General features: G+C 43.3%; 1 protein-coding gene across 9 annotated transcripts in view; it reads right to left on the bottom strand.

Annotated features, from left to right (window-relative positions):
• The window catches only part of LOC144602325 (leucine-rich repeat-containing protein 4C-like), a 723,850-nt gene that overhangs the window by 268,772 nt on the left and 431,682 nt on the right, over window positions 1-23,396 (bottom strand). For all 9 annotated transcript variants that reach the window (XM_078415291.1, XM_078415288.1, XM_078415296.1 and 6 more), the window contains 2 exons: window positions 4,610-4,829; window positions 3,792-3,855 (listed from right to left, as the gene is read on the bottom strand). The gene's annotated coding sequence lies outside the window, so the exon portion shown is untranslated. The remainder of the gene's footprint in view (window positions 1-3,791; window positions 3,856-4,609; window positions 4,830-23,396) is intronic.

Genomic DNA, 23,396 nt, shown 5'->3' with positions numbered 1-23,396 from the left:
GGTACAGTGAAAAGCTTTGTGCAGTGTAAAGGTACAGTGTAAAGGTGCAGTGAAAAGCTTTGTGTTGCATGCTAACCAAACAGATCAGATGCACGAGACATGTATTAGCTCTCTGTAATTTACAGAGACAATTTCTGGTGTTGAGCACTCGAACCACTGTCCCTTAAATAAAAATCCATTGTGGAGCTAGGATGACATTTCCAGGCCCCAACAATGTCTTGACACCCACTGGCAACCTCACCATGGCCCCCCACGTTTCCACCTTACCCCACTCTTACGTATGTCCTCCGTTTGTGCACAAAACACACACACACACACACACACACACACACACACACACACACACACACATCTTGTTACATCTGTCATCACTCCGCAGGGGAGCCATTGAATTCCCTGCCCTCTTTGACTGGCGAGCTACTTTGCTGTGATGAGTCAACGCTGGCTGATTTTCAAACAAATGGAAATGAAGAATATCAATGAAATTGGTTTGAGCCTCCTCCCAAGCACAGTCACTGTACCCGTGCATATCAATGCCCACACAAATGTGTAAATTGTGCCTTTAAGATTTCAGATGAAAGCAGGAATCAGAAAATGTGGAGTCTTAAAATGTGTATGTCAATCAGAAACCGTAAGTGTAAATGAGTTAGAACTTCAACTAGTTCCACATAAACAACAAAACCTATCATGAAGAATATTAACTAGACAACTCAAAGTGAAATAGTGCCAAAGAAGATACTCCTTACTGGTTCCCCAACCAGACACTATGGATAAACATTGAGGCCCAGTCGCAGATAAAGTTCAAATTTGCAGTGTTCAAGTCAAAATATACCGAGCAGTATAATAAATCGTTTTATGAACTTTGCAAGTTCATCAAGGATGTTAAGAAGGAATCTGAGACCAAGCTACTTGTACACCAGTCACTGAAGTAAGCATGCAGGTACAGCAGGCAGTGAAGAAAGCTAATGGCATGTTGGCCTTCATAATGAGAGGATTTGAGTATAGGAGCAAAGAGGTCCTTCTGCAGTTGTTTCGGGCCCTGGTGAGACCACATCTGGACTATTGTGTGCAGTTTTGGTCTCCTAATTTGAGGAAGAACGTCCTTGCTATTGAGGCAATTCAGCCTAGGTTCACGAGGTTGATCCCTGTGATGGAGGGACTGTCATATGAGGAAAGACTGGAAAGACTGGGCTTGTATTCACTGGAGTTTAGAAGGATGAAAGGGGATTTTATAGAGACTTATAAAATTATAAAAGGACTGGACAAGCTAAATGCAGGAAAAATGTTCCCAATGTTGGGGGAGTCCTGAACCAGGGGCCACAGTCTAAGAATAAAGGGGAGGCCATTTAAAACTGAGGTGAGAAGAAACTTTTTCACCCAGAGAGTTGTGAATTTGTGGAATTTTCTGCCACAGAAGGCAGTGGAGGCCAATTCACTGGATGAATTTAAAAGAGAGTTAGATAGAGCTCCAGGGGATAGTGGAATCAAGGGAAATGGGGAGAAGGCAGGCACAGGTTACTGATTGTCGATGATCAGCCATGATCACAGTGAATGGCGGTGCTGGCTCGAAGGGCCAAATGGCCTCCTCCTGCACTTATTTTCTATGTTTCTATGCTAGTCCCAGGATAACCATATGGACAGGACTAGGGTGTGAGCTATAGGGAGAGGTTAAGTAGGCTGGGTCTCTATTCCAGGAGGATGAGGTGATTTTTTATAGAGGCGTACAAAATCATGAGGAATAAATTGGGTAGATGCACACAATCTTTTGCCCAGAGTAGAGGAATTAAGGATCAGAGGACATATGTTCAAGGTGAAGGGGAAAAGATTTAATAGGAATCCGAGGGGTAACGTTTTCGCACAAAGGGTGGTGGGTGCATGGAACAAGCTGCCAGAGGACGAAGTTGAGGCTGGGACTATGCCATCGTTAGGCAGGTACATGGAAAAGACAGGTTTGGAGGGATATGGACCAAGCGTAGGCAAGTGGGACTAGTGTAGCTGGGATATTGTTGGCTGGTGTGGGCGAGTGGGGCCGAAGGGCCTGTTTCCACACTGTATCACTCTATGACACACTTTGATTGTAGCAAACTTGCTCTAATGGACTACAAGTGAAGTCTGGCAGTATCACTGGCAGTAATGCATCTCCCACCGATGAGTTCAATGCATTGGTGCTCACTGCAAACAGAAGGTCGCTGGAATATTGTCGTCCACCCCGATCGCCTCAGATGAGCCTTAACAATGCATCTCTCACGGATTAGTTCAATACATTGATGCATTGTGAATGCAATAAACACAATCATGGAGGTTAGATGGCACAATAAATCTCAACAGGTCGCTGGAGTCATGTCATCCGCCCCGACAGCTTCGGATGTGCCTTTATCGGCGGTCACTCTCAAATATGTCAATGCAGCCTTCATGAGAGTGAACCCACGGAAAGCAAATAGCCTGGATGTAGTTCCCGGCCACATCATCAGACCCGCGTGTGTCAGCTGGCAGGAGTATTCACACATATCTTTAATCTCTCACTACTCCTTTCTGAGATTCACTCTTGCTTTAAGATGACCATTATTATCCCGGTGCTAAAGAAAAGCAAGGTAATGTTTCTTAGTGTATCTTGTCCTTTAAGTGCTTTGAGAGCCTGGTCATGGTGCACATTAACTCCAGCCTCACAGACAACCTTGATCCACTGAAGTCCATCTACCATCGCAATAGTTCCATGGCGGACGCATCTACCTACACAACACTCATCGCTGGAATTCTGGACGATGAGCACACCTTCAACTGATTTCTATTTATTGACTACAGCTCTGCCTTCATCTCCATAATCTCTATGACGCTCATCTTCAACTCATGGTTCTGTGAGCCAGCACCCTGCTCTCTAAATACATCCTCAACTTCCTGACTTCAAATGATACAGAGTAATGCAATAAATTTATTTATGAACTTTGCAACATCATCACCAATGCCAAGAGGAAACCCCAGACTAAGCTAGAATCCCAGGATAACCACATGGACATACATCGATTGTGGCAAGACTCGCTTACAATTTACAATTTTAAGGAATCTGTTCGTTATGCTTTCCATAAAAGCAAAATACAAGAGATTTTTTTTAAAGTTCTTTCTTTGTATACTTTTTTTGACTTTAGGATACAATGCTCACACTTTATAATTTGCATTTTGAATTGCAGCATTGATCAGCTTTTCCTCAGAGATAGGTTGTCACAATCTCTGAAGCAACTGGGTGAGGTGTTTCAGGAGCCACACATTTAGCATTCAATTTAAGACCTAAAAGCAAGTCTGTGAAATAGAAAATGTAATTTCAATGAAATGTATCGGCACTTATTTACTTGAAAAGATGCGATGAGGACGTATCAGAAAATGGCTGAAGATCGTTTGTACTAATGACAGAAGTGTTCCTCCAGAGGGGAAGCTCTGAATCCATCAACAATATAATGTAATCAGTATCTCCAAATGCACTCTGCATCTTTTCTAAATTGTCTAAATAAATATACATCAAGAGGTTGCCTTTACACTGCTCACGTCTTTCAATAAGCCAGATTAACTGTGCTCTTTACTGAAATTGATCGTCTTGCCTGAGAAATGCGTTAACCTCCAGCCAGACATACATCTCTGTGTATTTTTCCCCAAGGCCAATCTATTGCTGCAATGTAATTTTCACTGGACTATCAATAAGTCACTTCCTTGCAGATTGCTATCATTTTAGGTATTACAAATGGTCAGCCACGGTTAAACATGTACCAGCTTTAGCAGATAAAACAATCAAACATACTGACCTGAAGGAGAAAATCGCTATCGTCAGGTGCAGTCTGCATTTGGTGACATTTTGCCTTCCGTGTTCTGTTGAAAGCAGATGAAAAACATTCGATCTGTGCCCTTTACGTCAAACCTTTTCCTGCAAGTTCTTTTACATGTAGTGCAATGTAAATGGGGAGCAGTGGATGGGGTTATTGTCTGAACAGACAGTGATCAAAATGTAATTGGCTACTCCGGAATATTCAAACAGAAGTCGCTTTTATTTTAATTTTCTACTTCGAAAACAAACCTGAGAATCTGATCTGAGTATTTGCGATATAAGGAATTTGCGTACCTTCACGGGGCAAACTCGAGGTCAACCAAAACTTTGTTGCCGGCATTATAACTCACAACTAGTGCCATTCACCCAACACCCCTCTTCTTGTTGGACATCACTGCCTCTAAGATTTTTACTCCTAAATTCAGAATTTTCTTTTGTCCTAATTTCTACTTATCTGTCAGCCCTCCACGGCACAGTTGGTGCAGCTAAAATACCACTACCTCCCCGCACCAGACTCAGAGATCAATCCTTAACCTGGGTGGCTGCTATCTGTGTTGGCTTTGTGCATTTTACTCTGTGCCCTGGGTAGGCTTCCGCTTGGTGCTCCAGTCTCCTCCCATACTCCAAAAGTCCTGCTGGTTTTCTTTGGCAAGTGGGAGAACCTGGCGGAAGTTAATGGGAATGCAGGGAGAATAGAAAATGGGATTAAAGTGGGATTATTGTAAATGGGTGTATCGTGGTTGGTGCGGACCTGGTGGGCTGAGGCTTGTTTCTGTGCTAACCGGCCTCTCCACTCACCTGCTGTCTTCGTGGCCGCTCAGCTTCAGCCCTTTCACTGGCTTCTCTAATTCACCTTCAGTCAGTGGAAACGCCTTATCCTCAATGATGGCAAAGTGCTGGAGAGTTGGTGCATGTCGCTGCTGGCAATTTATATCCGGAGTTGGCTTCGGCTAACGTATTATTTGCAGTTTCATTTTCCGTGGAATGTTGACTTGTAGTCTACGTGACTCAGGAATAGCTGTTTAAGGAGAGGTACTTATTAGTTCCACAAACCGTTTCGGGCAAATCTCCAATGCAATAGATAACCAATAAGTATCAATAATTGATAATTTATCAATAAATTGGCATAATAAGGTGCAATGATTGACACTGCATTTGTTGAGAATAATTGGCCTATGGTTTCACATCACCAGCTCTTAGTTTCCCAATATTCACAGTAGGATTTTCAGCAGCCTCTTGGTGACTCACAACTAATGCATTGCAACTGGATGTTCTTTGTAACTGTGTATGCGTTAGAGCCATAAAGTCATAGAGCCTTACAGTGTGGAATCAGGCCCTTCAGCCCAACTTGCCCACACCAGCAAAAATGTCCCATCTACACTGGTCCCACCTGCCTGCATTTGGCCCATATACTTCTAAACATGTCCTATCCATGTACCTGTCTAAATGTTTCTTAAATGTTGAGAGAATACCTGCCTTTTAAAAAATATATATTTCATTTACTGTGGAACCCTGGCATGTTCTGCTGTCTACATTGCGATGAGAAGCGTTGGTAAATAGTTTTGTGGAAAGGGTTCCATATGGGAAAAGTGATCAAAACATGACAACATTTCTCGCTAAGTAGTTTAAACAGAAACCAAGAACACATGAAGAAATGAGAATGGCTGTTATGACAGAGCGGAGATCTACGTGATCATGGATGGGCAAAAGATGAATGCTGTTTCAGTTCAGTTTCAGTTTAGTTTTTGTTACGTGTACCGAGGTACAGTGAAAAGCATTTTGTTGCGTGCTAACCAGTCAGCAGAAAGACAACACATGATTACATTCAAGCCTATTTACAGTGTATAGGTACATGATAAGGGAATAATGTTTAGTAAAGGTATAGCTAATAAATTCCAAACAAGGATAGTCCAAGAGTCACCAATGAGGTAGATAGTAGTTCAGGACTGCTCTCTGGTGGTGGTAGGATGATTCAGTTGCCTGATAACAGCTGAGAAGTAACTGTCTCTGAATCTGGAGGTGTGCGTTTTCAGACTTCTATACCTCTTCCCTGAAGGGAGAGGAGAGAAGAGGGAGTGGCCAGGGTGCGACTTGTCCTTGATTATGCTGCTTGCCTAGCCGAGGGAGCGTGAGGTGTAAATGGAGTCAATGGAAGGGAGGTTCATTTATGTAATGGTCTGGGCTGCGTCCACAATTCGCTGCAATTTCCTATGGTGTTGGATGGAGCTGTTCCCAAACCAAGCTGTGATGCATCCTGATAAAATGCTATCTATGGTGCATCTGGTGAGAGTTGTTGGGGACGTACCTAAGGGAAACTTCCTAAGCCTTCCAAGGAAGTAGAGGCGTTGGTGTGCTTCCTTGGTTGTTGTTTCAATAAGGGTGGTACAGGAGAAGTTGCTGGTGATATTGCAAGAAAGTTAATAGTCAGAATTCCACACTGATTCCAAAAATCCCAAAGGAAAAGCGACACAACGACACAACCATGGCCAACAACGGAAGTTAAAGGACAGTATTAGATCCAGAGAGGCTTCATATAAAGAGGTTTCATCCAGAGAGGCTTCATATCAACCATGGCCAACAACGGAAGTTAAAGGACAGTATTAGATCCAGAGAGGCTTCATATAAAGTTGCCAGAAAAAAATTGCAAACCCGTAGACTGCGAGTAGTTAGATTTTTATTTAAATGAAGAGATTAATTGAGAGAGTAAAAATAGAGTACGAGAGTAATTTGTGAGGATCATAAAAGCAGACTGTAAAAGCTTCCACCAGTATGTCAAAAAAAGTAAAAGATTAATGAAGAAAGACATAGGGTCCCTTACAACAGGGAATTTATAACAGGGATCAAAGAAATGGCAGAGTAATTAAACAAATATGCTATTTCTGCCATCATAGAAAGAAGTGTGAATAACTTCCCAGAAAAGAGCACAAAAAAAGAGGAATTAAAGAAAATCAGTAAAAGAAAAGTGCTGGAGAGATCAATGTGACCGAAATCCTGGGACTGTATAATCTGCATCTAAGGGCACTAAGATCTGCGCATACCTTTGTGTGAAAAACCTGCCTCTCAGATCTCCTTTGAACCTTTCACCTCCCATTTTAAACCTACGCTCTCTAGTTTTAGACTCACCTCCCATAGAAAAAAACTCCTGAAACTATCCATCCTATCTATGTCCCTTAGAATTTTATACCTCTATAATTCACCCTCAGTCTAATTGGTCCAGGAGAACAAACCCAGTCAATCCAATTGCTCATATAATTCAAGCCCACCAGCCCTGGCAATATTACTGAGACTATTTTCTGCATGCTCTCTAGCTTTATGATATCCATCCTGCAGTACAGCAACCAGAACTGCACACAATACGACAAGTACAGCCTCACCAACATCTTTACATCTATAATATGATATTCCAACTCCGATGCTCAGTTCCTCAGCCAATGAAAATAAGTATACCCATATGTCTTCTTCATCACTCTGTCAACAAGAATCGCCCCTTTCAGGGAACTATCTGGTTCAGACAATAGACAATAGGTGCAGGAGTAGGCCATTCGGCCCTTCAAACCAGCACCACCATTCAATGTGATCATGGCTGATCATTCTCAATCAGTACCCCGTTCCTGCCATCTCCCCATACCCCCTGACTCCGCTATCCTTAAGAGCTCTATCTAGCTCTCTCTTGAATGCATTCAGAGAATTGGCCTCCACTGCCTTCTGAGGCAGAGAATTCCACAGATTTACAACTCTCTGACTAAAAAGGTTTTTCCTCATCTCCGTTCTAAATGGCCTACCCCTTATTCTTAAACTGTGGCCCCTGGTTCTGGACTCCCCCGACATTGGGAACATGTTTCCTGCCTCTAACCCCTTAATAATCTTATATGTTTCGATAAGATCCCCTCTCATCCTTCTAAATTGCAGTGTATACAAGCCTAGTCGCTCCAGTCATTCAACATACGACAGTCCCGCCATTCCGGGAATTAACCTAGTAATTAACCTAGTAACTAACCTAGTAAACCTACACTGCACGCCCTCAATAGCAAGAATATCCTTCCTCAAATTTGGAGACTAAAACTGCACACAGTACTCCAGGTGCGGTCTCACTACGGCCCTGTACAACTGCAGAAGGACCTCTGCTCCTATACTCAACTCCTCTTGTTATGAAGGCCAACATTCCATTGGCTTTCTTCACTGCCTGCTGTACCTGCATGCTTCCTTTCAGTGACTGATACACTAGGCCACCCATTGACACCATTCAGATAATAATCTGCCTTCCTATTCTTACCACCAAAGTGGATAACCTCACACTTATCCACATTAAACTGCATCGGCCATGCATCCGCCCACTCACACAACCTGTCCAAGTCACCCTGCAACCTCATAGCATCTTCCTCACAGTTCACACTGCCACCCAGCTTTGTGTCATCTGCAAATTTGCTAATGGTACTTTTAATCACTTCATCCAAGTTATTAATGTATATTGTAAATAGCTGCGGTCCCAGCACCGAGCCTTGCGGTACCCCACTAGTCACTGCCTGCCATTCTGAAAGGGACCCATTTATCCCCACTCTTTGCTTTCTGTCTGCCAACCAATTTTATATCTAGGTCAGTACCCTACCCCCAATACCATGTGCTCTAATTTTGCCCACTAATCCCCTATGTGGGACCTTGTCGAATGCTTTCTGAAAGTCGAGGTACACCACATCCACCGGCTCTCCCCAGTCAATTTTCCTAGTTACATCCTCTAAAAATTCCAGAAGATTAGTCAAGCATGATTTCCCCTTCGTAAATCCATGTTGACTCGGAACGATCCTGTTACTGCTATCCAAATGCTTCGCAATTTCGTCTTTTATAATTGACTCCAGCATCTTCCCCACCACTGATGTCAGACTAACTGGTCTATAATTTCCCGTTTTCTCTCTCCCTCCTTTCTTAAAAAGTGGGATAACATTAGCTACCCTCCAATCCATAGGAACTGATCCTGAATCTATAGAACATTGGAAAATGATCGCCAATCCGTCCATAATTTCTAGAGCCACCTCCTTAAGTACCCTGGGATGCAGACCATCAGGTTAGCTTTTGTTTAGTTTAGAGTTTAGTTTAGTTTACAGCACGGAACCAGGCCCTTCGGTCCACCGAGTCCACCTCAACCAGCAATCCCCATACACTGGCAGCATCCTGCACACTAGGGACAATTTACAGATTTTACCAAAATCAATTAAACTACAACCAGTACGTCTTTGGAGTGTGGGAGGAAACCGCAGCACGTGGAAAAAAACCACGCGGTCACGGGGGAAATGACCAAACTCTGTACAGACAGCATCTCGTACTTGTTTCCTAAGAGCTTGCTGTTCAGTAAAACTCCCTAGGGTCCTACCATTGTACATATGCACTGGCCTGGATTGCCTTCCCAAAATATATTTGTCTGGGTTAAATTGCATTGGCCATTCTCTTGCCCATTGTCCCAGTTGATCTAGATCCTGTTACAACCTGAGACAAACTTCTTCACTGAACACTAAATTTAAAAAGATACCCCGAATGATCTAACCTCCGGACTGGAATCCTTGGAAAACATTAATGAGAGAAGTGGTCCATATGTGTCTGTTCCCCCCCACCTCCCTTGAGCACGCAGATCAAACCCAGTGTCACGAGTGGCCCGATGCCATGCAAGGCTGGGCTAATCACTCTGCGGAAATCGCAGCATGTATCTTTGCTGTGTGCATAGCTGCAATGAGCATTATGGGCCTCAATAATGATGTGTGAAATATGTAGAGCATTCAAAATTCAGGCCGGCAGATGCACCTGGCTACACATCGGCACTCCGGTGGGAACTGATGCATTCACTCTCCTTGCTGACTGCTGCACAGTTTGCTCCTCATTGAACTGGGAGTTAAAAGCAACAGACAGGGTGGCACCGTGGCGTAGCGGTAGATTTGCTGCCTTACAGCGCTAGAGACCCAGGTTTGATCCTGACTACGGGCGCTGACTGAATGGGGTTTATATGTTCTCACCGTGACCTACGTGTGTTTTCTCCGGGAACTTTGGTTGCCTCCCACACTTCAAAGATGTACAGGTTTGTAGATTAATTGGTTTGGTAAAATTGTAAATTGTCCCTAGTGTGTGTGGGATAGTGTTACGGTGCAGGGATCGCTGGTCAGCGCAGACTCGGTGGGCCGAGTGGCCTGTTTCCACGCAGTATCTCTAAACTTAACTAAACTGAACTAAATGTCCCGCAGTATTGCTTCAACCTCTGTTGGCTTTACAGAGGTGATTGTCACATATTTTGATGTCATTATATACATTAATAATGCCACAAAACATCATCTTTTGGACGGCACGGTAGAAGTGACGCAGCAGTAGAGTTGCTGCTTACAGCGCCAGAGACCCGTGTTCGATCCTAACGATGGGTGCTGTCTATATGGAGTTTGTATTTTCTCCCTGTGACCACGTGGGTTTATCTCCGGGTGCTCTGGTTTCCTCCCACACTCTAAAGGCGTACAGGTTTGTAGGTTAATTGGCTTTGGTAAAATTGTTAATTGTCCCTAGTGTGTAGGGTAATGCAAACGTACAGGGTAATCGCTGGCCGGCATGGACTCGGTGGAATGAAGGGCCTGTCTCTACATTGTATCTCAAAAGTCTATTGCTGAGCTACAGTGACCTGTGCCATCTGTCGAAACAACAGGCAGGATTTTAACTGGCTCACTGTTGTGCTGAAACGTATGTAAAATTACTATGATGTGCGGTTTGCATTTTTTTTAAAAGGTGGGGAAAGGCTCCAATTTCTATGGTCGGACTCTTAATTTTCAACTGAACATTTAAAAAATAAAAGGCATACATACATACAGTATGTTTTATATCTTAAACAACAAAAAATGAATCCAAAAAATCTTAAAACTATGTTCTTGTCCCACATTTTTTTGTTTAATGCCTGTTCCTTGTATGAGCAGTTGTTAACCCTCATGGTATATACATCAATGGAGAAGACTAGCTTTTAGTTCCGAAATACCCTTTTTAAGTTGTGTTATTACAAATACATATCAAAAGTTATTTAGTTCTGTTTATGCACAACTCAACTCAATAGCTCCACAAGCTCACTTCTTTGCGACTTCTGTTTTCATCATTGTCACCTGCCTTACTTCAAATATTACAGCACCTGTTCCTTGGACAACGTTCCTTCATGCACATTTCCTTTCTCCCCTGACAGATGTTGCTCCGAGTTCCTCCAGCAGATTGTTCATTGTTCCAATTTCCACCACCTGCAATCTCTTGTTTCTCTATTATTCTGTTTCATGTGCAAAATTAATAACTTGCCTTGCTGGTAAGAACTCTCTCCCCTCTTCAAGTCAAAAATATATTTGAGAAAATAAACTGGGCCTTAAACTGGGTTCCTGTACTTTATCCCTGTTCAGGTTTCTCGGTGTAAAGAAGGGTCTCGAGCTGACACGTCACCCATTCCTTCCATCCAGAGATGCTGCCTGTCCTGCTGAGTTACTCCAGCATTTTGTATCTATCTCAGGTTTGTCCACTGCTTCCTGCATTCTCTTTTTCATAGCATCTTTATAGTTGTCTGTGTTTTCTCTCTCTCTCTCTCTCTATCTCTCTCTCTCTCTCTCTCTCTCTCTCTCTCTACCACAAACACACATTCCCCATGCCCTCTCTCACTGTACCAGCTTATTCACTCACACTGACTCAGCAGAAGACTTTGTTCCTCACTTCATGACTCCTCCCACATCAACACCATTCTCATTCATTCTCACTCTATGACATCTCCACTCATTCATCCAACATCGTCACAGTATCATGACTGCTCAGCCACTTTCTGCTTATTCTCCATTGACGCCAAAGAGAAGGCCAAACTCAGGAGTGCACTTTATAGCCTCTGAAGCAGGAATTGAATTGAATACTTATTGTCACATATGACAAGTCACAGTGAAATTCTTTGCTTGCATACCCAAGGTATGCAAATAGTCGCCACGTAAACGGTGCTTACAAAGTTACAAAGTATCCCGATCCAGGTCCTCCTCTGTTCTCCCCTCCCCCTCCCCTGCCCCCTATCCCCACTCCCACCCCTCCACACAGCGGTTCCCCCAGCCGAAATGGAGGTGATGTTTGCAGGTGTGGGTAAACCTTAGATCCCAGGAAAAGCTTTGAAATTGGACAGCAAGGACAATGCAGTGGAAACAGACCCCACCAGGGAAGCAGGATTCTGCTTTATCTGAGGCACAGGAACACACCCTTCTGCCCATAATCTCTGTGCTGAACATAATACCAAGATGAACTAATCTCATCCGCCTGCACGATTCATATCCCTCCGTTCCCAGCATATGCAAGTGCCTATGTGAAGGCGTCTGAAAAACCACTATTGCATATGCCTCCACCAGCCCCTGGCAGCACGTTCCAAGCACACACCATCCAGTGTAAAAAAAAAATCACAGTTTGGGTCTGGGTGCCTCAAAAAGGTTATTGGGAACCATGAGCAAATGGGTCGGCCATTAGGACTGAGATGAGGAAAATAGTTTTCACCCAGAGAGTGGTGAATCTGTGGAATTCTCTGCCATAGAAGGCAGTGGAGGCCAATTCACTGGATGTTTTCAAGAGAGAGATTTAACTCTTCGGGCTAATGCAATCAAGGGATATGGGGAAAAAGCAGGAACGGGATACTGATTTTGGATGATCAGCCATGATCATATATCATATCATATATCATATATCATATAATGGCGGTGCTGGCTCGAAGGGCCAAATGGCCTACTCCTGCACCTAATTTCTATGTTTCTACAGCATTGGTGCCATGCAACAATCTGCTTCTTGTTGAAATCCCCATCTCTATTCTTCACTGATAATTTAAACAAGAATGATCTTTGAATGATAAAAATGTGTCAGTTAGCAAGGCTTGAAAGTAGTCCCACTCTTTCAGCATTCAGTATCTTGCAGTTTTCTTGCAATATTGATGTCATCCTCATACTTCCAGAATCAAATCATCGACGGCTAGCTCTGCCAATTAGATCTGACTCATCACGGAGTCATTCTACACTCTTGTAAAATTCTAGGAAAACCCTATTCTATTGTGAGCATCAACATTGTTATCGTCAGTATAAATGTTGAATGTTGAGGTACAAGAGCCACAATTATGAGCATTTCATCATCATGCTGTAAAAGCAGCCTGGCAATAGCCCTGTGCTACTGGCAGCATCGGTCACTCTCTGAAGCCAGACTCTATACAGCAGCCACGTTAGTCCATGTGGGCTTACGAAATTTGGGGGGGGGGGGGGGGAGCATGGTGGCATAGCAGTAGAGCTACTGCCTTAGAGCATCAGAGACCCGGGTTCGATCCCGACCATGGGTGCTTGTCTGTATGGAGTTTTTACGTTCTCCCCGTGACCTGCATGGGTTTTCTCCGAGATCTTTGATTTCCTCCTACACTCCAATGACGTACAGGTTTGCCGGTTAATTGGCTTAGTATTGTAAATTGCCCCAAGTGTGTATAGGGCCAGCGAACTCTTTGGTACGAAGAGCCTGTTTCCGCGTTGTGTCTCCAAAATGAACTAAACTAAACTAAATTAAATGGCCTCAGTCAATATAAGTTGCAGTGCAATAAAAGAAAACAAAATGTACCAAGTCCATTTTACAACACTTTGCTCATAAGGTAGCGCAGCGGTAGAGTTGCTGCTTTACAGCGAATGCAGCGCCGGAGACTCAGGTTCGATCCTGACTACGGGTGCTGCACTGTAAGGAGTTTGTACGTTCTCCCCGTGACCTGCGTGGGTTTTCTCCGAGATCTTCGGTTTCCTCCCACACTCCAAAGACGTACAGGTATGTAGGTTAATTGGCTGGGTAAATGTAAAAATTGTCCCTAGTGGGTGTAGGATAGTGTTAATGTACGGGGATCGCTGGGCGGCACGGACTTGGAGGGCCGAAAAGGCCTGTTTCCGGCTGTATATATATGATATATATGATATGATATAACCTTCCATGGCACTTAAGTACTCATCTAGATACTTCTGAGATATTGTGGGATACCTGCCTCCATCATCTCCTACGAGAGAGTCCTCCAGAATTTAACTACCCTTCGAGTGACTAAAATGTTCCTCAATACCACTCTAAACCTTCTACCCTTTACCAACAAAATTTTCTAGTAATGGCTTGTTTTTTCACTATCTCACTATACATCGCAAATTTTGAAATGTTGTCATTTAGCTGACTCCTGAGGCTTTTCTGTGGATTTCCTATGGTAGAAGGCCTCATTTTACATTGGAATTCATAGGTCAGGCTGAAGCCAGCTTCATGAACCAACCCGTGACTGAAAAATCTGTTGTGGTGATGGTGTGGTTCGCTGTTCCCAGGAATTTCTGGACTAATGAACCAAATAACTTCCTGATTCCAGCTTATGCATACAAAATGACCGCCTCGCTATTAGATGGGACAGAACGCTAGTCCCATTTACTTCATTTCTTTAGTCTTTAGCGATGCAGCGCAGAAACAGGACCCTCGGCCCACCAAGTCCATACCTACCAGCGATCACACTGTACACTAACCTACACACACTAGGGACAATTTTACAACTTACCAAAGTCAATTAACCTACAAACCTGTATGTCTTGTGGGAGGAAAGCAGAGCTCCCGGAGAAAACCCACACGGTCACGGGGAGAATGTACAAACTCCGTATAAACAGCACCCGTGGTCGGGAATGAACGTGGGTCTCTGGCACTATAAGGCATCAACGTTACCATTGCGCCACTGTGCTGCCCTTTCAATACAAGTTACAAGAAGGCAGGAGAAGATTCATGTCAACATAAGCTACAGAATTGAAAATTAAATACAAAAGTTAACAGCAATTACACTTCAGTGTGTTTTGAAACAATCTATACAATATATATATATATATATATATAAACTATTACTATGAACTGTCATATTATAGAAAGTTAGTGTAATACAGTACACATCTGCACATGATTGAAGAAATGCCAGTAATGTCTGGCATCAGCTGTAATAGTGTCTGTTTCATCAATTGCTTGACAAATCAATTGACTTAAAGGTAAATCCCTAATTTACCAGCTTCTTTTTCATACCTTGGCGGCTAATAAATCCCTTACTTTGTTCGCTGGGCAAAATGTTGAATCTAAATCTTAATTTAGTGTCAGAGTTGGTTTTTGGAGCCCCAGGAGCAAAAAAAGGTTGAATTGGGGAACTAATCTCAGCCAATTACCGAAGGGAATTACCTAAGAATAAGAGCATGGGTGTAAAACAGCAAGTGGTCCTGCAGGCAACTTTTATGGAATTAAATAAAGAGGTTACGGAGGAGAATCTCCAAGATAGTTATTTCTGTATTTCTTCCAATGCCACACATCAGTGTGAACAAAATAGGAGGATGGTCTTGATAACTGTTTTGGGAGGATGGTGAGGGATAGAATGCGTTATGTTCTTAGAGGTAGGGAGCAGGTGTGGGGAAGGTAGGAACTGCAGATGAACTGAACCTCAGGAAGGCCAGGACCAATATCTTTACAGGTGTGGATACAAGAAACTGCAGATGCTTTTTTACAAAATAAGGCCCAAACCGCTGGAGTAACTCAGCCAGTCAGGCAGCATCTCCGGAGAACATGTAGAGGTGGCATTTCAGGTCGGGACCCTTCCTGGATGGTTCCAACCTGAAACGTCACCTGTCTATGTTCCCCAGAGATGGTGTCTAGGGTCTCGACCTGAAACGTCACCCATTCCTTCTCTCCAGGGATGTTGCCTGTCCCGCTGAGTTACTCCAGCTCTTTGGGTCTATCTCCAGAGATGTTGCCTGATCCAATGAGTTACTCCAGCTCTTTGTGTCTATGTTTAAAGGTATGTCTGCCAGTCCATTTCCAGAGGATTTATATTAGCTTGAAAAAACTATGAATACCAAAAGAATGTAATCGTACTTTTGGATTGTGAATAAGCTGATCAAAATTGTAAAAATCCATGGGGATTTAAGGGAAAGGTCCTTACTGTTCATGATAACTACTGATCAATTAGACTTATGAATATAGGAGAGAAGGAATGGGTGACATTTTCAGTCGAGACCCTTGTTCAGACTGACTTTTGTCTATGATAATCTGAATGTGATTTTTTTTTTTGATTGGATACGCTATGGTTTGTTCTCCATGAGGTGGAGGAGGCTGAGAAGATATTTAACTGAGAAGTATACAATTACGAGAAGCAAACAGAAAGAAATAGGTACAACCACTTTCCATCAGCAATAGAGTTGGAAACCAATGACATGGATTCAAAGTAACAGACAAAGGAAACAGTGAGGAAATGGGGGAAATAAAACACCCTGAAGATGTTTGGGGTCTGTATGCATTCCTGCTGCAAGATAAGATGTGAAATGATGCAAAAAACCTTGCAGGTTACCAAAGGTGACCAAGCCAATGTTTCACATTTAACAACAGATTTAGTTTAGTTTTAGTTCAGGGATACATAGAAACAGGCCCTTCGGCCCACCGAGTCCATGCCGACCAGCAATCCCCACACACTAGCACTATCCCATGTACTCGGGACAATTTATAATTTTACCAAAGCCAATTAACCTACAAACCTGTACGTCTTTGGACTGTGGGAGGAAACTGGGGCACCTGGACAAAACCCACGCAGGTCCCGATGAGAACGTACAAACTCTGTACAGGCAGCACCCATGGTCAGGATCAAACCCGGGTCTCTGGCGCTGTAAGGCAGCAACTCTACCGCTGTGCCACCGTGCAGCCCATTAATAATTAAGCAATGGCCACAGCTGAGATCCATTTCGGTTTGTAGGAAAGTAATGCAAATGCTAGTTTAAACCAAAGGTAGACACAAAATGTTGGAGTCACTCAGCGGGTCAGGCAGCGTCTCTGGAGAAAAGGTGGCATTTTGGATCAAGACTGAGGAAGGGTCTCGACCTGAAACATCACCTATCCCTTCACTCCAGAGAGGCTGCAACATTTTGTGTCTATCCATTTAGGTTTGGCTGTTGGGGAGGGAACTATCAGAATGTCTGTACCTGCAAAGTCTTTGTGAGGATATCCTTTGCTTTCATTCATATTGATGTAAATCTAGGGGCCTGCTTCACTGTATGAGGTTTGCATTACCCATTGGGTTCATACACAATTTCCATGTCACCATAAATAAATAAATAGCACACTTGAGAAAGAGAGGACTTACTGGTTTATATAAATATGGACTTCATATTATGGCATTGGAGCAAGGTCAGATTTGCCAATGTGGTATTTTTCTCATGACAATAAAATACACTTCCATTTCCTAAATCCTAAAGAATACACTAATTTGAGTACTTCATTCCTGAACTACTATCTACCTCATTGGTGACCCTCAGACTACTTTTGATCGGACTTTAATGGCTTTATCTTGCACTAAATGTAATTCCCTTATCTTGTATCTGTACTCTGTGGATGGCTCGATTGTATTCATGTATTGTCTTTCCGCTGACCGGTTAGCATGCAACACAAGCTTTTCACTGTACATGTGACAATATACTAAACTAAAACCAAAACTAATTAATGGTGCATTCATACATAAGTGGTGAATACCATCTGACAATTGGATAAATAAAGCTGAACTAGCAAACAAAACTGGTGACTTGCTTACTGAAGAGTGCGCAGCAAATTAATTTGACAGCAAGTCCTCTCTTACTGCCCAGAATACACTGATGGCATGAAATCACTAGATCAGGACCTCCTTAGATCAGGACCTCCTTGCTGCTGGAAAGAAAGCTCATCCAAATCCTTCTCCCTGAGGCGCAGCTTCCTGCGATAGGGCTCCTGGGTTGGTGTTGGGCACTGTGCCCGGGTCTAAAGATCCTGCTGATCGTCTAGTGCCAGTTTGGTATGGCTTTCCAATGGTGCTGCCAGATCTATCTGGCTCTCCTTACAACCTCCAGCTGTTCCTTCTGCCTCTATCACAGGAATGGTGGAAAGTTCTGGGTTACCCACTGTGTGTCCCCCTCCGAGCCCTATTCCATGCATCCAACTTTAATTCAAAAGTAGGGAAAGACATCCTGCCAAAAGATAGCACAATCCGCTGGTGTACAAAACGCACAACTACAATTCTCCTGAAGCAAATTCCACGAACAGTATCTTATTCAGCCATCTTGATCCTGGCGAACCGTGCGTTAAAAAATGCCTGAGACATTGGGGAAGCCTGAAATCCCAGGATTTAATGCAGATAATATTGCAGCAACATTTAGTGATTATTCTTGAAGAAATTCAGGTTGTTGGCAGCATTGTGTATGCAGAGCATGGCTTCTGATCAGCCCTACAAAATGCAGAGACGTTCAAAATAAATAGAAAATTATAATTGGAGCTTTGCTATCAATGTAGCAATATTCAGAATATGGAGACAAAGATCATTTTGAGCCAGTGATGGGCTATTTTAAGTTCTTATGCCATCAACAAATCCAAGGATGCAGTGTGTGGCCTTGAATATCAAACGTTTAACAGGAATGAACAATGCAAACAACTATTTTCAATTCAAGAAATCGAACGCAATCTCAAAACATTGTTTGAGTTTTTAATTTAAACCTTAATAACAACAACGACCTTTAAATCAATCTACTCTACATTTTAAAACATTTGAACTAAGTGTTAAGAATAGCTGCAGTTGATCTTAAGGTAAACACAACCAAGTATTGGAACCAGAAAACAAAAGTGATGCTAATGGGAATCAAATGGAAAATAGCTTGTCGATAAAGTCTCGGCCAATCCAAAATAAAATGGCTGTCTTGCTATCAATGAGTTGTGTGATCAGTTCACCTAAAAAACATGTGTAATAATGTAATAAAGCCCAGTGTAACAGCCTTGATCCTGATTGCTCCAATCTTTTTTTGAAAGATTTAGCAGAGAATTATTCTGTGATTAGATTTATTTTAAGATGAACTTGGAGAAAGAAGGAGGGAAGTGGAAGGGTACATTTCCATCAGAGCTGCACTGCCTAACTTATTTCTCCAGCTGTTGGCACAGACTTTGGCATTCCTCTTTGAGACATCTGAGGATGAATGTTTCCAAAAGCTGCAGTTCTCCAATTAGACTGTAATTAAGTTGTACCATCTGCAGGAGTTTAACAATATTGACTACGGGGACATCGCCATCAGTAGCAATGACAATTTAAAAAAACATTGAAATTAGAAACATCTCTCGCATTCTCAGGACATGAGCAGAAACAATCGATGAACAGTGCACAGCTGCATAAAGTAGGTTACTTAGACAACTGCTCACCAGAGAGCACATTCAAGTTGGTTGTCCCATTGAAAATGTGCATTTGAATGGCAGGTGACTATTAGAGTTTCCTTAGGTTTTCGGGGACTTATTTACGGCTACTGTGGTCTTGTCAGAAGATTCATGGACCAGATAATTGTTCATGCAATTTGTGGCTGCTCATTCAGATCGTGCAATTCAGTGAAAATAACAACCAAAAACATTGCTACAAGTCAGAAATAAAAACAGAAAATGATGGAAACCTGGGGAAAGAGAAACGGAGCCAATGTCATAGATTGAACACCCTTTGTCAGAACTGGCTAATAGAGAAATCAATGTGTAGGAAGGAACTGCAGATGTTGGTTTAAGTCGAAGATAGACACAAAATGCTGGAGTAACTCAGCGGGGCAGGCAGCATCTCTGGAGAGAAGGATTGCGTGACGTTTCGGGTCGAGACCCTGGACTCGAGCCATATCATCACCAATTCCCTCTCTCCAGAGATGCTGCTTCTCCTGCTGAGTTACTCCAGCATTTTGTGTCGAAAGAGAAAGCATGTTAGTTTTAATTTGCAAAGATGGGGGGGGGGGGTTGGGGGGGGGGGGGGGGGGTGGATAGGATAAAGAGTTTATCTCTGGTGATTTCAGCATTGCTATGGGTATAAACTGTTCATAAGTAATCTGTTTGATGGGTTAATTGGGAAAGTTAGAGATAAATTATTAGAACAGAATAGTTTTTAAATGGAGAAGTGATGGTCATTAGAGAAAACACAAGCAAAGGAATGTGATTGCTGAGAAAACAAGGAATGCATAGCAGGTCATGTTAATGGAGAGGGGAAGACTGGGTCAATATTACAGATAGATGAGACATGGTAAAACTGCCCACTTCTGATACAGAGAGAGTGAGTTGCCTGAAGATGTTGAGTTCCATATTGAGTCCAGAAGGCTGAAGCATACCCAGACAGGAGGTGTTGTTCCTTAAGTTTACATTTAACCGTTTTAAAAAAAAGTAAAAGAAGCCACAGTTGGAAAGATTAGAGTGGAAGGTAGAGTCAGTGAGACAAAATATAGGAAGGCTTGGGTCAGACTTGCTGACTGAATTCAGGTGCTCATGTGAGTGCTCACTGACCACAGTGTGGTCAACAAATTTGCGTAGGGTTCTCCAATGTAGGAGGGGTGTTACATTGTGAGCACAAAATGTCATACACCAGATTAGAAGAAATACGTTTGAATTAGAGTCATAGAGTGATACAGTGTGGAAACAGGCCCTTCAGCCCAACTTGCCCACATCAACCAACATGTCCCTGCTACACTAGTCCCACCTGCCTGCGCTTGGTCCACAAATTGACCACAAAAATATTGAAATTTATGTTCTTTTTGAGTACAGTAACCAGTACTCATAAAGTCATTGATACATCAGAAAAAAAGATGAAGGATCATCCCTGAACAGGAGTTCAACAAAGACTGTTCCACATATCCTATATCTATCTAGATGCAACCTGGGTTTCTGTGTGTTACCATAGTTACCCTTTGATCTGGAAAAAGTGAATGGAGTTGAAGGAGACCTTGTTCAATGTGTGAATGGAGTTCAGTGTGCAGTTTGTCTCTCTCTCTCTCTCTCTCTCTCTCTCTCTCTCTCTCTCTCTCTCTCTCTCTCTCTCTCTCTCTCTCTCTCTCTCTCTCTCTCTCTCTCTCTCTCTCTCTCTCTCTCTCTCTCTCTCTCTCTCTCTCTCTCTCTCTCTCTCTCTCTCTCTCTCTCTCTCTCTCTCTCTCACTCTCTCTCTCCCTCTCCGCCTCATCTCAAATTTTGGTCTCCAAATATGAGGAAGGATATTCTTGCTATTGAGGGCGTGCAGCGTAGGTTCACTCGGTTAATTCCCGGAATGGCGGGACTGTCGTATGTTGAAAGACTGGAGCGACTAGGCTTGTATACGCTGGAATTTAGAAGGATATCATATCATATCATATCATATCATATCATATATCTACAGCCGGAAACAGGCCTTTTCGGCCCTCCAAGTCCGTGCCGCCCAGTGATCCCCGTACATCAACACTATCCTACACCCACTAGGGACAATTTTTACATTTACCCAGCCAATTAACCTACATACCTGTACGTCTTTGGAGTGTGGGAGGAAACCGAAGATCTCGGAGAAAACCCACGCAGGTCACGGGGAGAACGTACAAACTCCTTACAGTGCAGCACCCGTAGTCAGGATCGAACCTGTGTCTCCGGCGCTGCATTCGCTGTAAAGCAGCAACTCTACCGCTGCGCTACCGTGCATGAGAGGAGATTTTATTGAAACATATGATTATTAAGGGATTGAACACATTAGCGGCAGGAAACATGTTCCCAATGTTGGGGGAGTCCAGAACCAAGGGCCACAATGTAAGAATAAGGGGTAGGCCATTTAGAACGGAGATGAGGAAAAACGTTTTCAGTCAGAGTTGTAAATCTGTGGAATTCTCTGCCTCAGAACGCAGTGGGGGCCAATTCTCTGGATGCTTTCAAGAGAGAGCTAGATAGAGCTCTTAAGATAGCGGAGTCAGTGGGTATGGGGAGAAGGCAGGAACGAGATACTGATTGTGAATGATCACGAAGGGCCGAATGACCTACTCCTGCACCTATTGTCTATTGTCTATTGTCTACTGTCTATTGTCTATTGTCCCTCTCTCCCTCCCTTTTATGGCATACTTCAATCAACAAACATGATGTTGATCGAAGCACTGGTCTCTCTGCACCAATATTTGAAACCTTTGGGTTGAAGGTTTCCCGACCCAAGACAACTTCTTGAGATCCACAAAGTTGTTTCCTTATTATAACCTCAAAAATGCCCTGTGCTTCACTGCCAATGCTGAAAGTCTGAAATGAATACAATCACTACCCATTACCCTAAAAACAAAAACTCTGTTTTCCATGTGGCACTGAAACCCCATCAGAAAGAAGCAAACCTGCCATCCTTTTATAAGCATACAGCAGTACTGCAGAGCTCCTGTTTCATGTGTGACTCCTCCACCTTCTCTGACAGAGAGTACCAAATAGCAACTATTCTAATGTTTAAAAAAAACACTTTGCCCCCAAATTCCCTTTAAAATTCATTCTTCTCACCTTACCTCATAATCTATGACCGCTTATTTTTGATACCACTGCCAAGGGAAAATGTATTCTGACGATCTGCCCCATCTATGCCTCTTACTAATTTAATATACCTCTATCAAATCATTCCTCGGCCTCTTTCTCTCCAGGGAAAACAGACTGAATTTATCCAGACTCTCCCCATAAATACAGTCGTCCAATCCCGACAACATCCTGATGAATCTCATTTGCACTCCTTCTAGGGCAACGGCATACTTCTTATAAGAAAATAACTGCAGATGCTGGTACAAATCGATTTATTCACAAAATGCTGGAGTAACTCAGCAGGTCAGGCAGCATCTCGGGAGAGAAGGAATGGGTGACGTTTCGGGTCGAGACCCTTCTTCAGACTGATGTCGGGGGTGGGACAAAGGAAGGACATAGGTGGAGACAGGAAGACAGAGGGAGATCTGGGAAGGAGGAGGGGAAGGGAGGGACAGAGGAGCTATCTGAAGTTGGAGAAGTCGACGTTCATACCACCGGGCCGCAAACTGCCCAGGCGAAATATGAGGTGCTGCTCCTCCAATTTCCGGCGGGCCTCACTATGGCACTGGAGGAGGCCCATGACAGAGAGGTCAGACTGGGAATGGGAGGGGGAGTTAAAGTGCTGGGCCACCGGGAGATCAGTTGCGTTAATGCGGACCGAGCGCAGGTGTTCAGCGAAGCGATCGCCGAGCCTGCGCTTGGTTTCGCCGATATAAATAAGTTGACATCTAGAGCAGCGGATGCAATAGATGAGGTTGGAGGAGGTGCAGGTGAACCTCTGTCTCACCTGGAAAGACTGTTTGGGTCCTTTGATGGAGTTGAGGGGGGAGGTAAAGGGACAGGTGTTGCATCTCGTGCGGTTGCAGGGGAAAGTGCCCGGGGTTAGGGTGGTTTGGGTAGGAAGGGACGAGTGGACCAGGGATACTTCTTATAATGCGGTGATGAGCACTACACATAATTCTCAAAAGCACAGTCCAATGTCACAACTTTTCTCTGCCATGCTTTCGGCCTTCTTTACCACCTTATCTGTACGGTCACATTCAGGGAACTATTGACTTGAACCTTAAGGACCTTTTATTCATCAACATCCCTCAACGTGCTTTAGTTCACTGTATATGTGCTACCCCTGTGTGACTTTCATGCTGGCATGTTGCATTACAGGGATGTGAAGCTTATCTAGGCCTCTTGTGAGGCAGGGATTGCCCTTTTATTGGGGAAGCTGTGAATGAGATAGATTGTGTAATGTTATTCTTGACCTTAACAT

The sequence above is a fragment of the Rhinoraja longicauda genome, chromosome 18 (assembly GCF_053455715.1).
Source record: "Rhinoraja longicauda isolate Sanriku21f chromosome 18, sRhiLon1.1, whole genome shotgun sequence".
NCBI lineage: Eukaryota > Metazoa > Chordata > Chondrichthyes > Rajiformes > Arhynchobatidae > Rhinoraja > Rhinoraja longicauda.
Note: the sequence above shows the minus strand (reverse complement) of the source record. Positions and strands in the feature narration are given on the sequence as shown.